Source organism: Terrapene carolina, unplaced genomic scaffold, assembly GCF_002925995.2.
Source record: "Terrapene carolina triunguis isolate 2854851 unplaced genomic scaffold, T_m_triunguis-2.0 Scaffold96, whole genome shotgun sequence".
Lineage (NCBI taxonomy): Eukaryota > Metazoa > Chordata > Testudines > Emydidae > Terrapene > Terrapene triunguis.
In genome coordinates, this window is record NW_020664447.1 from 36912210 (window position 1) to 36925812 (window position 13603).

Sequence of the window (13603 nt, forward strand, 5' to 3'; positions counted from 1 at the left end):
GCCCCAGCCCCGCCCCCACTCCCCTGAGGACTCCAGAAGCGGTCGGGCCTGCACTTACCGGTAAGTAGAGTGACCCGAACCCAGCCTGCTCTGCTCCCCTGGCTCCCAGCCGCGCCGCCGGCGAGTGCTGGGGAGTGGTTTCCCCCCTCCCGCCAAGCCTGGGAGCCCGGGGAGCAGAGCAGGCTGGGGCCGGGTCACTCCACTTCCTGCAGGAAGTGGCAGCCCCTTCCCCCCCACCATGGAGGCCTGGGGCGGGGCCCTCCACAGCCCCCCACTCAGAGGCCTGTGTCCCCACACAACTCCCCCCCCCCGCTGGGGGGGCTGCATAGGGCACCAAAATAGCTAGGGACGGCCCTGCCAGTATGTGCTGCTTTTTTTCTTTCAGGAATATTCAAACAATCTTTGAATCAAAACTTTGCCCAGAGGCACAGATATCACCAAAAGAACCTGACAGTCAGTGAGGAGCCCTAACTATTGCAGGAGTATCTAAATGTAAAGGTGATGTTCGAAAGATCATTAAGATAAAAGCTGAGATGAATTTCTTTCTGACCTCACTTGATATCAACTTTTTTTTTATTTTAAATCACCTTTCATGAACACTGAAAGAGGCAAGATAAGACCAAACTCTAATTTGAAACACACATTTGAACCAATAATTAGGTGAAGAAAGCTGCTTTACCACGCAGAAACTTGCCAGTGTAGACAGGGCCTTAATCTGGAGACTATTCTACAGTTTAGCAGCTCTCTTCATTAGGCAGAACTATGCTCAGGGAATATTTTGGTTTCATTCCATTTCTCCTGTTATAACCCTGTGATTTTTCCCTGTTATGGTTTTCTTTATTTTTAATTCTTAATTATGAGCATTAAACCATTTGAGTCTAGGAGCTGAAAATGTGGATATCTATATCTATCTATAGATAGATATAATGTTTGTTTAATGACTTATCAATCATAAAACATATTAAGCCAGATTCCCAGTCCTACTTCCCCTTCTTTTCCAGTGTGGGGGAATCCAGTAGGGCTACAGTAGGATGAAATTGGCTGTGTTGGCTGAGGACTACTGCAACTTTGTATAGGTGAGAGCGGCCCCAGTGGATTAAGCTAGTTTGGAATAAGGACATCCCTACAAGGAGTTAATCAGGAATAGCTATTCTGCTTTAAAGTCACGCCCTACCTTAACCTGAATTAACTTTTCAGGTCAAATAAGCCTTTAGCATTTTGTGTGAAAGTAGTGCTGGAATGAGAATCATGGAGCTACCGACTTCGCTACAGAACAAGTACACTACAGGTAGCCACAGTGCATCCATCCCCCATGTTTTGCCAATGTGCCTTAACCATGATCTGAAGTGTCTAATTTTTAGGAAGACAGGACAGCTAACACTCCATCCCCGACACCGTGTTAAGATGTTCACAGATGAGCCACTTAGTACGTCTTTCACATGCACTGGAGCTGGCATGTCACTGACTGCCTTGATCTTGTTAAGAACGGTTTCAGTCCCTGTGCTATTAGCAGATGTCCAATGCATGTCACTTCACTCAGTCACATTTTTCTGGGTTCAGTTTTATATTTTTGTCTTTCCATCGCTGTAGAAAAGCTTGTAGTTTTCTCTCATGGTCTCATTCAGCTTCTGTATCATTGCTCCCTTCTCCTACAATGATGATATCACCTGCAATTATTTTCAACCAACACAGTCCTTCCCCAGAGCTTGGGTGAATCTTTTCTGGAACACCTCTGATGGTGGGCTTATGCCCGTCAGCATGTGCAGCTATCTGGAGAGACCAAATGGTCCTGCAAAGGTCATCAGCCTGCTGGACTCTTTATTTACACTTTTGTGCCAAAATCCATTCCTCACAGACCATAAAAATTCTGGCTTTGGAAAGTTCTGGCAAGAGGTCATGAATTGTGGGCAGTGCATAGTGGCATCTTTTTAATGCCTGGTTCAGTGGCTTTGGGTCTATGCAGCTGCTTAATTTGCCTGATGGCTTCTTTACCTCTCTCATGCTGCTTACCCAGAGTGTACTGGCCTCCACAGGGGCTATGATACCCCAACTTTACAGACTTTTGATCTTCTTTTGTACTGGATTATGTAGTGCCACTGGAATTTTCCTTAATGGTAAGCACACCAATTTCATTGTGGGGGGGTCTTACCAGTCACAGGTTTCCTTCGAGGAACTCCTCACCTTTGAAAACATCCCTATACGCTTTAGAAAATTGTCTCCATTGTCCATGGAATTCCTTTTTTTTTTGCTTCTAACACTACAGCTATAAAATTCTAATGCTGCATCCTGATCAGATTCATGGGTTGTACAGTTTGTGGTATTACCATCCATCACTACAAACTTCAGTTGGTACGGGCTGTTATTTTTTGGGTTAGTTACTCTGAGGTCACATTTTCCCATGGGCTGCATTATGCTCTCATTGCATATTATCAGATTGTGCCTGCTCTTTGTAATGGGTGGGTTTTGAGTCTAATTCACTCCGAAGAATCATTTTGCAGGACACCCTGCTATCCATCTGTAGTCACGTGGGGCATTTCCCTATTAACATTGTTGCATGCATGAGGGTTGGTATTGTCCCTTGTTGCTTTCCTGTCCTGACAGCCTGAATCTGATATACTTTTGGACTCAAGGAGAGAGTCATGATGTCATCACTATTTGATGTGCCATAGCAGTCTTGTACAAGTCAGTCTGAATCATTCTGGGACCTTCCTCTGCTCTAGTGCGTACTGCTAAAATGATTCAGCATGCCATATTCCTTCCAATGCTATCCTAGTGCAGGGAACTTCTCCTTTAGCCACTTATGTTGCCTCCCATAGTAAATGCATCTCACTATGGGTATGGGACCCTGGCCACTGCTCTCCTTTGGTGTTATCTCACAGCATGTACTTCAGGAGGTGTGCTTTCATCCTTTCCCTTGAGGTTTCCACTGCACGACCAATGTCTAAGCATCTATCTAATGAGAGACTGCCTTTATGGAGCAACCTCTCCCCCAGGTACTGATCTCAAGTGCCACAGACTATCCTGTCAAGTACCCAAAATTGTATCTATCAGCCAATGTGTGTAAGGCAGTAACATAGAAGTCTATCCCCTCCCCTTTGGATTGGTCTCTAGTGACTAATCTGTGTCACTTCACAGTTTTGTTTTGCTTTGGGGAGCAACAGGCCTAGAACTGAACTGCTGTGAGGCTTGAGAGAGTGGTGAGCTTCAGAATGGCGCAGAGCTCTCTGACTTGTTTTCCAATACAGTAAAATAAGTTTTACTTTCCTGCTGTTGTTGTCATCCTGCACGGCCAGGTCTGCTAACAGCTCAAACTCCTCTTTCCACCAGGCCCATCTCTGGGCTACGTTTGCGTCCGCAAAATCCACAGCTCCTGGGCCTTCAGGCCGAGTTTCATGGTTCACGCTGCCAACTGCTGCACTGCAGAGATGCTGCCACCATGTTTCAATAGCAAAGAGTGAAGCTGAATGCAAGTTCAGTTGAACAAGTGAGGCTTTATTAAACCCAGTGGACTGCTCTGGCTGTATTGCTATGTTGCTTCCAGCCTAACTTCAGATATTTCCCAGTTCCTCTGGTGTCCCATCCATAACAGGCCCTCCCCAGAACATGGACCCCCTGCCTCCAGTTCCACTGATCATGATACGCTCTTCAGCCTGCCTTTACCAGGCCCTTTCCAGAAGGAGGGAATTCTTACCCTGCTCCCCCCCCCCCTTCTGACTGAGTTCTCCTCTCTCTGTAGTCCTGACTGACCCTTTCTCATCTGGGGATCACTAGTGGCAATTAGGTCATCAGATCAGTTATCAGCTGGGGGTAAACTGTTAGGTCACAGGTAAGGCTAAGCTTGACTCTCCTTAAAGATCCAGCCAGCCTGTGACAGTTACTGTAACATCCTACTGTCTGTGATATGGTATAGTGAATTGATTACACCACTGCGTATTTGTCTCTGTTCATTTCCTTTTCTATTTAGTCTTAAATCTGCTCCCCATGCTGTTGGGTTTTAGAAATTCATTTTGTGTTGGCCTTTTAGAGATAATAGTGCATTTGTGAGATGGAGTTTATTGGATTTAGCAGGGGTTGAAATGCATTCAGTAATACCTCTTCCAGGGTTATACTAGTTCTCTCTAGCTCTATCTTGGGAAATGTTTTATAACAGCCTGTGTTGGAAAAATGTATAGGCATGTCTCAGTTCTCCTTGACATTGTTTGAATAATCTTAATTTGTTTGTAAATAAATCTTGCAAACAGTTGGATCAAAGAATCTAGAGATAGAAAAGACTTATTTAATTCATCACTCTGCCAAAGTAGGATTGTCCCCTATTGTACATTCATTATTGCCATAGTGGATTGATTTAAATCACTTTGATTTAAATCTATTTTAATCTTGATTTAGATTAGCAAGCAAAAAACCTGGGTTGAAATAATTTATTTTAATCTTGATTTACATTTGCGTTTTTTAGTTATTTTCCTAAAAAAAATTGATTATTTTTTGTTTGTATAATTTGGTACTACTTTTTGCTAATCAGGCAGATACACAATATTTTTCATAGATGCCAAGGCCAGAACGGATCACTGTGATAATCTAGTCTGATCTCCTGTATAACACAGGCCATAGAACTTCCCCAAAATAATTCCTAGAGCAGAGCTTTTAGAAAAACATCCAATCTGGATATAAAAATTGTCAGTAATGGAGAATCTACCATGACTCTTGGTATGTGTACACATTTGTTTACACAAGTATATAGCTTGACGTACATTTATTCAGATTCTTAATTTTTATGAATGACATTTCTTATTTACTAGATGAGGATTAATTTTTTACTTGTAATTTGTGTCAAACTGCATTTGATGGAAATTGGAATTCAATTAAAATGCACAAGACAGTTTTATTTAACTAATAAACAATTTAAATGCTATCTTAAATGTGATACATTACCTTACTTTCTCTGTTATAAAAATATTTGCATTTAAATGAACTGATTTATTAAACAAAGGAAGTATTATCTGTAGTTAGTGAATTGAATTGCGTGTTCTGGTCTCTCTGGCACAGATCCTCAAAGGTATTTAGGCTCGTAACCTCCAATGATTTCAATGGAATTTAGGAGCTTAAGTATCTTTGAGAATCTGGCCATACGTCCTTTAAAATTTCAGAACCAGTACATGTTGTGATGGGGTGTTTACCGTACACTGGCATAAAAGGGGTTAATAAAGTCCTAGGGAGGCTGCACAGGAAGCAGCTAATAGGAGAGAGGCTGTGAGGAGCAGCCAATCAGGGCCCAGCAGGCTGACATAAAAAGGGCTGCAGGGACCAAGGTAGTCAGTCACTGCTGCCAGAGAGTAAGGACTGTGTCCCTGGAGGGCTGAGAGAACGTTAAGCACCTTGGACAGAGCAACTGCTAGCAGGGACCAGAGGAGCAAGAGGGAGCTCCTGGCTGGCTGCAGGGCAGAGCAGCTGAATGCCCTGAGGTGAGGGTGAAGAAGGTGCTGGGGCCCTGGGTAAGTGGCCCAGGGAAATATAGCAGCATTGATAGGAGTTAAAGAGGTGCAGCAGGAGGCTGCTGTTTACAGGGTCCCTGGGTCAGGACCCAGAGTAGTAGGTGGGCCCGGTCCATCCCCCACTTGCACTGAGGAAGTGACTGGACTGTTGGACAGAGATACACACCATCGGAAGGGGGAAACACAGATGGCACCCTAGCCGGAGGGTTGAGTCGGGAAGAAGGATGCTGCAGTTCCTGAAATGGAGAGAAGGGCTGTAAGCAGAAACAGAGACAGAGTGACAGTGTGCAGACCACAGACGAGGGCGTCTGCCTCGAGCTAACCTCCAAAGTGACCAGGAGGAGGCATCAGTCTAGTGGTGAGAGCTTCACCCTGTGGCAACTTGATGGAGAATGTGGGCAATTGATCGCCCCTGAGGTAAGGGGATTGTGTGGACGATTGTGCACTGGATGAAGGATTGCATGAGGCAGTTGACCCTGAGGAAAGGGAACTGAGAGCCTATATAGCACAGTCACCCCAACACAAGGGAAGGTTGTGGTGCAGTGCAGGACAGACACCCTTGAGGTGAGGGGGGGGGAGAGAAAAGACTATGGAGTCACCTTGGGCAGAGGCACTTTTTGCAGAGGTCAGTAAAACCCTCCCAGGCTGGACCCCAGACTTGCCATCCCCAGTAAATGGGATAGATAAGCAACAAGGGTGGATCCAGGCCCTACTGATGCAGGTGCTTGAAAATTAGCAAAGATTGTGGGAGGTGAACCAGTACCTGCAGGAGTGAGAGCTGCATCTGGTGACAGATGTCATCCTCTCTCGCCTCATTATTATTTATAGTTTGGAACAGGAAAACCAACTTTTCTGCTTTGTCACTACCAATGAGTTTTCCAACTTTTGAATTAGTCATTGAACTGCACTATCTGAATAAACTGAAATGAAGACAGTATTTTCTCTGCACCTGCAGCAGAGACTACTGCTCTCAAAAGCTGATTTACCACTTCAGCAAACTCTGGTTCCAGGTACTTAGCTAGTGTCATCCACCAGTTCAGTGGTTTGACTTTCTATAAAACATTGGCACCAAATATATACTGCTTTAATATAATATTTTTATTTAATTTATTTTATGTTCATAGACTACAGTAAATTTAGACTAACATAGGTTGTCAATTTCAATTTTAAATAGGGTTTTTAAAAAGGTATTTAATTTAAATTTTACAAATCCAATATAAAGGATTTTTAAAAAATTCATAAAAATCACCCTGACTATTCATTTGTCCAAATTAATTTTAAGTGTGCCAAGTGATGGTGCTTCCACAATTTCACACTTGCGAAATAATTCCACAGATCTCACTTCCAGGAAGTCCTTTCTGATATGCTATATTTTCCTCCCATAACTTCATCCTTTAATTCTAGTCCTACCCTCTTTTATTATGCTCAATAGTTCCTCTCTCTTCAGCGTGTTTATACCTTTTTATATCCCTCTAACTATGCTATATGTATTAACCCTTTTAGGGTCAGATCCATTTCTTCTTGCAGACAATGAAAGTTTTGCCGCTGCCTTTAATAAGAGAACTAGCAGGCATTTAACATAAGCTTGTATCAAATGTGGGCTCTTCACTGTACTCCCTATAAATTGTTAATATCTATAAGCAATATAATGTCCAGCACTAAATGAACTACACAGCCGCTTGGTCACACCAGAGATTTGTTCTGGTCTATTACCTTCCTGCTCTGTGATGAGTTGCCTTTGTGCAGAACTAATCTTCATTTTATAAAGCAATTTCTTAAAAGTCAGTCGGTAGCTGTGAGTAAACACACTGGTAGCCTATGTTCTTATCCGTTCATGGTTCCCAACAGCATGAAGGCTTCCTTCCATATTTTTACTCTAAGTTAATGTGCAAATATCTCATTTTGAAACAATTTTAGGAAGTGCTTGCAGAATGTTATGAGGTGAGATGTCTCCCACTTGTTTGTTGGGGTAGAGATGAATCATATCAGGGATACATAAACTGGATAACTGGGTAAAAGTGCTAGGTTGCCATTCATAAAACTGGGTAATAGTGACTTTCCTTCTCTAACAATAAGGTTGTTTGGTTAAACAGATCTCCCAAAATTGGCATAAGAAAAGAACGTATAATGAAGTTTAACTATTTGAAAGGCAAACTTCCATGATTTGTTTTAGTAAGTTAGATAATAAGTATTGAACATTATACTCCGGGTGGCAGTTTTCATTATAGTTAAGATACAAGTGTTTTTTATTCTCTGTAAATAGAGACAATGAAGATTAACTTATCTCACACTGGAGTTTTCCTTTGTATAATACTTTGGACTTCTCTAGAGCCTTCTGTCTGAGAATCTCAAGTGCTTTACAAACAGTAAAGCTATTAGGGATCCAAAGAGAGATGTTTTTAAAAATATATATATTTGGATAATGGTGCAGAGGTGAAATCATAAGAATTGTTGTGAGGATCAGGAATGATATGAAATGAAATGGGATTAATGAGGGCATCTACATAGGGTGACCAGATGTCCCAATTTTATAGGGACAGTCCCGATATTTGGGGCTTTTTCTTATATAGGCACCTATTACCCCCCACCCCGTCCCGATTTTTCACATTTGCTATCTGGTCACCCTACTTCTACAAGACAGTAAAAAGTTCAGTGGAGACATGTTCTCCTCACCCCTTAGTGTCTGCACCTATGTAATGTTGCCATTTTAACACACATTCCTAACCAATGATTGTCAGGAGTAACCACATCCAATTGTTGAACCATTTACATGTTTCAGTAAGTAGGAGGTTTATAGCTGAAGTCATATTATTCACCTCCATTGTGATATTTATTTCATGGGTCTTTACGCTTGAAGAACTTTTTGTACTGAGTTGCTTTCTGGAATAACAAAGCTATTTTAGCAATGCTGAATAATTCATTCTTTTTGCACCAATTCATGGCTAGTCCAAAACATTCTCTTAAAGTCCTGAGTGTTTAAAAAATGTGATGCAAGGCCTCTCTGGGATTAAAAGAATATATTAGTAAACCATCCATGTAAAACATAACCTAATATTTATCTCCCCTATGTATATCCCATCTAAGTTGTTTGTTAAACTGATGACAGCTGCCGGGGGTTCTACCACAATCACCAATAAAGAGAATGAGGACCAGGTACCCCTGTAAGATTCCCTAACAGGAAAAAGGTGAATTTTTAACTAGATCTCTCCAGCAAGAAGTTTATATGATAAGAAAAAAGGTCTCTAGAGGGCTTTTTGTAACCCAGAAAAGGGCAGTATAAAGTTTGAATCCTGCAGACAAAAAGAAATCTCCCTTAATGACGAAACCACCTCAGGGGCTTCCTGTAAACTAAACCCTCCCTACCTGTGGTCTTTAGACTTCTCAGCAACAAAAAGATTTGCCTAAAACGTAGTTTACCAAGAATAGGGAAAAGCTGTCATGTGCTCTCAAATAAACCTGCATATGCCATAGTAAGATGAATTTCAAATCAATCAATCAATCAGACAATTGCAAAATCAGCTGATGAAGGGAGCACATAAAAAATGGAATATATTTGGATTTGACAATGTACCTCAAAATTAATTCAAATTGGCTTGGATACGACAGACACTTGCGTATAAAATCTGACTGAAGGTCTATAAAAATGGGTAACAATATGGCAAAATATCAGTTGGAGGCGGGGTGAGGTGTTCAGTTTAGTGAGATACTGCAGGAATCTAGGTTAACTCTTCTAGTTTTAACTATTGTTATTAATGATCTAGCAGAGGGAGTAAATGTTATGTTACTGATACTCTCAAAAGATACTAAATTGGGAGGTGGCGGCATACACATCAGTGAGCACAGAGAAACAACATGTTTAGAAAAATATCAAAATTAAATTCATTTTGGAAAAATGTAAGGCAATTCCCAAACATGGCTATTCACTGGGAGGATGATAGCTAGAAAGTAGTAATGCTGAAAGAGACTTAGGCCCAGAGATTTAAAGGTATTTAGGCACTGCTGTGCTCAGCAATAATTTAGGAGTTTTACTCTCATTTTCTAAAGGGATTTAGGACTTGTCTTCACAAACATTTAGTTTGTGCCAAGCTGGGGTTTGAATCCACCCCACACTAGCCTGCCACGAACTGTCTGTCTATGTAGTCCCTGCTGATGCTCATTAACAATTTGTTAATGTGCTTTAATGTAGTCTCAAAATTCTATTGACTGTCAATGGGATTTAGGCTCCTAAGTGCCTAAATCCATTTAAAAATCTGGACCTTAGTGATAGTGAATGGCAAATGACATTCAATTTGTAATGCAGTAAATCTATCAAGGTATTCATCACCATGCTACCTGAACACCTTGCACAGATTATATAAACAGATACATCCCTGATCATCTTTCTTTCCACTGTTAGAGATTTTAGGCACTGATTTTTCATTATTAGGGTCTTTTGTTTGTTTTTTGGGAGTCAGATAGGGGTGATAAACTAGGATGCAAAGATGGGGTATTGCATTTAGTCCTGAACATAGTAAGATCTATGGGTATTCTCAACTCTTGTGAAAGGAAATTCAATGCCATAGTGATGGTACTGCTGCTGAGAGAGCACTTTTTCCAAAACTCATGCAAGCTTCAGTCTAGCCTAGATAATTCCATTGTTCCTGGTAAATGTAACTGATGTCTCTCTCTGAACTAGTATAGTCCCAGTCTATTGAGGGCTTTGAAGTTCAGAATCAGGACCCTGAATCTAATCTGGTATTGAATGGTTAATCCATAGCACCAGAGGGATATGTTCACAGCAGTTTGTGGGGTGAGCAGATGGGCTGCTGAGTTCTGGTCCACATGATTTTTTTCAGAAACCCCAACTTCACCTCTAGGTGGAGTATACTGTAGGCATGAAAGTGGCAGATGACAACAGGCCATCCATAGGCAGAAGAAGGTTCTCTTACCTGCTGATGGTACCTGAGTATTCAGTAGCAGTGAGGGTCCAGGAGGACTGCTAGGCTGCAGACGGTCTTAACTATCAGAAGGCATGTAACCTTGATAGAAAATGTATTGGCTAGTTCCTGTAAATGTTTCCCTCTTCCCACTATAACTACAGTCTTACCTAGAGTGATTTTCAGCTGTTTTTACTAATCTCATCCAGGCACAGAGACATATTAGAAAACACTAAACAAGCCTACTGTATATTAGCTAACAAGGCATCTAAACCCGGGGGGTGGAGGGGAAATCTCTAGGCATTCTCCAAAATCAGAATTAGGGACCATAAATAGCCCTGAAATCACCATGTGGAATCCTGTGCTTTTACACCAATGCAAACTCATTGAAGACAATGGGGTTGCCCCAGTGTAACTGAGAAGAATTTGACCCATGTTTTCTACAAAAAGGTATTATGTGGCTGAGAAATCCTAGAACTTGAGTGATAAGAAGTCACAAAGAAGCAGGTGTAAAGGGAAGCTATTGTGTTGTCACCCTGTGACCACTGTTGGTAGCAGAAGTGTGCAACAAATTGAATGATTCAGAGGGTCTTGGAGCAGAAATAACCTCCCTCTGCAGCTGAAAGGGCCTCTCTGTTCTATTAACTTCCTATTGTAAAAAAACAAGAAACCAGATGAAGACTTGGCTATAGCTTCTGTATGTTTCCTTTCAAGTAAAATTACAGTGGTGGGCTTATTCTATGCTGCCTTGTTCTGGCTGTAGATTAAGTAAAGTACATTAAGCCCCTCCATGTGAAAGAGGCTGGGCTAGTGCTAAAGCAAGAACAGTAAGCAACACAGAAACAACATCATGTGCTTCTTTTGATTTACACCCTCCTATTTACACTGGCCAATTGCCATCACAGATATATTTCAGCACCAATGCAATCTTAAAGCAATGACCTATGCATCTAGAATTCTATTGCAAATTAAAGCTAAACACTCCTTGAACCTTAAAAGGTGAATTTTTCCCTAAAAGGGCCATGAGTTTCTTGTCTCTCAATAACTCTCATGTCTTGAAGGGTGTCATGCTTGAGAAGCTGCCATATGTGCAACAGAGGAAGGGAGAAACTGAAAGAATGATTTGTAACTATAATAATCCGTTTAAGATAAATGACAAACAATACCAGGGTTATCAGCCCTCTCCCAAATCCAGTATTAACTGCTCCTGTGAGCACCAATAAGAGAAAGGAAGAAGATGATAATTTATGCTGTCCTAGGACTTTCCATTTGTGCTTTACAAACACTGAATTTTGCCTCATGGCACCCTTGTGAGGTAGCTATTACCAACACAGTTATACAGATTGAAAAGCTGAGACAAAGTGGAAGAGCTGGGAACAAAACCCAGGTCTCCTGGTCCTCTCCTTTAACCACAAGACCATCTTTTCTCTTGACATGAAGACAGGCCACCCCTCCCATCGGCGCTGACTCCGTGGGTGCTCTGGGATTAGAGCACCCACAGTGAAAAAATGGTGGGTGCTGAGCAGTCTCACTATCAGCTCCCCCAACCCACCCCTCACAGCGCCTCGTGCCCACCGGTGGGCCCCATGGATCAGCACTTCTCCCTCCCGCCCACTGCAATCAGCTGTTTCACAGCGGGCAGGGAGGGAGGGGGGAGGAGCGAGGACATGTCGTGCCCGGGGGAGGGGGCGGAACTGAGCGGGAAGGGGCGGGGCCTTGCTGGCAGGGCCTGGGGGTCCAGCACTCCCCGGCCCTTTGAAAAGTCGGCGCCTGTGACCCCTCCTATACATAATACCAAGATGTAGTCTCAGTGTGCCCAAAGACGGTGGGCTAGTTTGGCAACTTGTCTGGAGCCAGAAGACTGCATTTAATGCACATGTATATCCTTATTTAATAAATAAATACCTGTAAGACTAATATTTTGTTTTGACAAATTAATAGAAATTGCTTCTTGCTTAAATTCATGGGTAATAAAATCCTGAAGTTGATCAGCTTTGTCCTTACTCAGCAATTGGAAAGACCGAAAACAGCTTTAGGCCACAGGACTCATGAGTTGGACCACTCTTGTGTCTGCGCCCACTTAGGGTATGTCTTTTGGTGAAGTAACACAGCAGAATAAAAACAGCTGCAGTCCACAAGATATTAGTGTTTATAACCAAAACCACAATAAGTCAACATAATGAGGGAGAACAGAAGGTAGTGCGTGGTTTAACTCAGTCTGTCTGTTTAGGTACTCATATAGCCCTCATCACCATAGCACCTCAGCACATCACCGTTTAATTACTGTGATAAAAATTGTTTTTTACTGTGGATTTTTTTTACCCTTTCAACACCCCTGTAGGATAGAGAAACATCATCATCCCTATTTTATGGATGGGAAATTGAGGCACAGAGTAGATTAAGTATCAGAGGGGTAGCCGTATTAGTCTGGATCTGTAAAAAGCGACAGAGTCCTGTGGCACCTTATAGACTAACAGATGTATTGGAGCATAAGCTTTCATGGGTGAATACCCACTTTGTCAGACGCATGTAATGGAAATTTCCAGAGGCAGGTATAAATATGCAGGCAAGAATCAGGCTAGAGATAACGAGGTTAGTTCAATCAGGGAGGATGAGGCCCTCTTCTAGCAGTTGAGGTGTGAACACCAAGGGAGGAGAAACTGCTTTTGTAGTTGGCTAGCCATTCACAGTCTTTGTTTAATCCTGAGCTGATGGTGTCAAATTTGCAAATGAACTGAAGTTCAGCAGTTTCTCTTTGAAATCTGGTCCTGAAGGTTTTTTGCTGCAGGATGGTTACCTTTAAATGTGCTATTGTGTGTCCAGGGAGGTTGAAGTGTTCTCCTATAGGTTTTTGTATATTGCCATTCCTAATATCTGACTTGTGTCCATTTATCCTTTTATGTAGGGATTGTCCAGTTTGGCCGATGTACATAGCAGAGGGGTATTGCTGGCACATGATAGTATATATTACATTGGTGGACATGCAGGTGAATGAACCGGTGATGTTGTGGCTGATCTGGTTAGGTCCTGTGATGGTGTCGCTGGTGTAAATATGTGGGCAGAGTTGGCATCGAGGTTTGTTGCATGGATTGGTTCCTGAGTTAGAGTTACTATGGTGCGGTGTGTGGTTGCTGGTGAGAATATGCTTAAGGTTGGCGGGTTGGCTGTGGGCGAGGACTGGCCTGCCTCCCAAGGCCT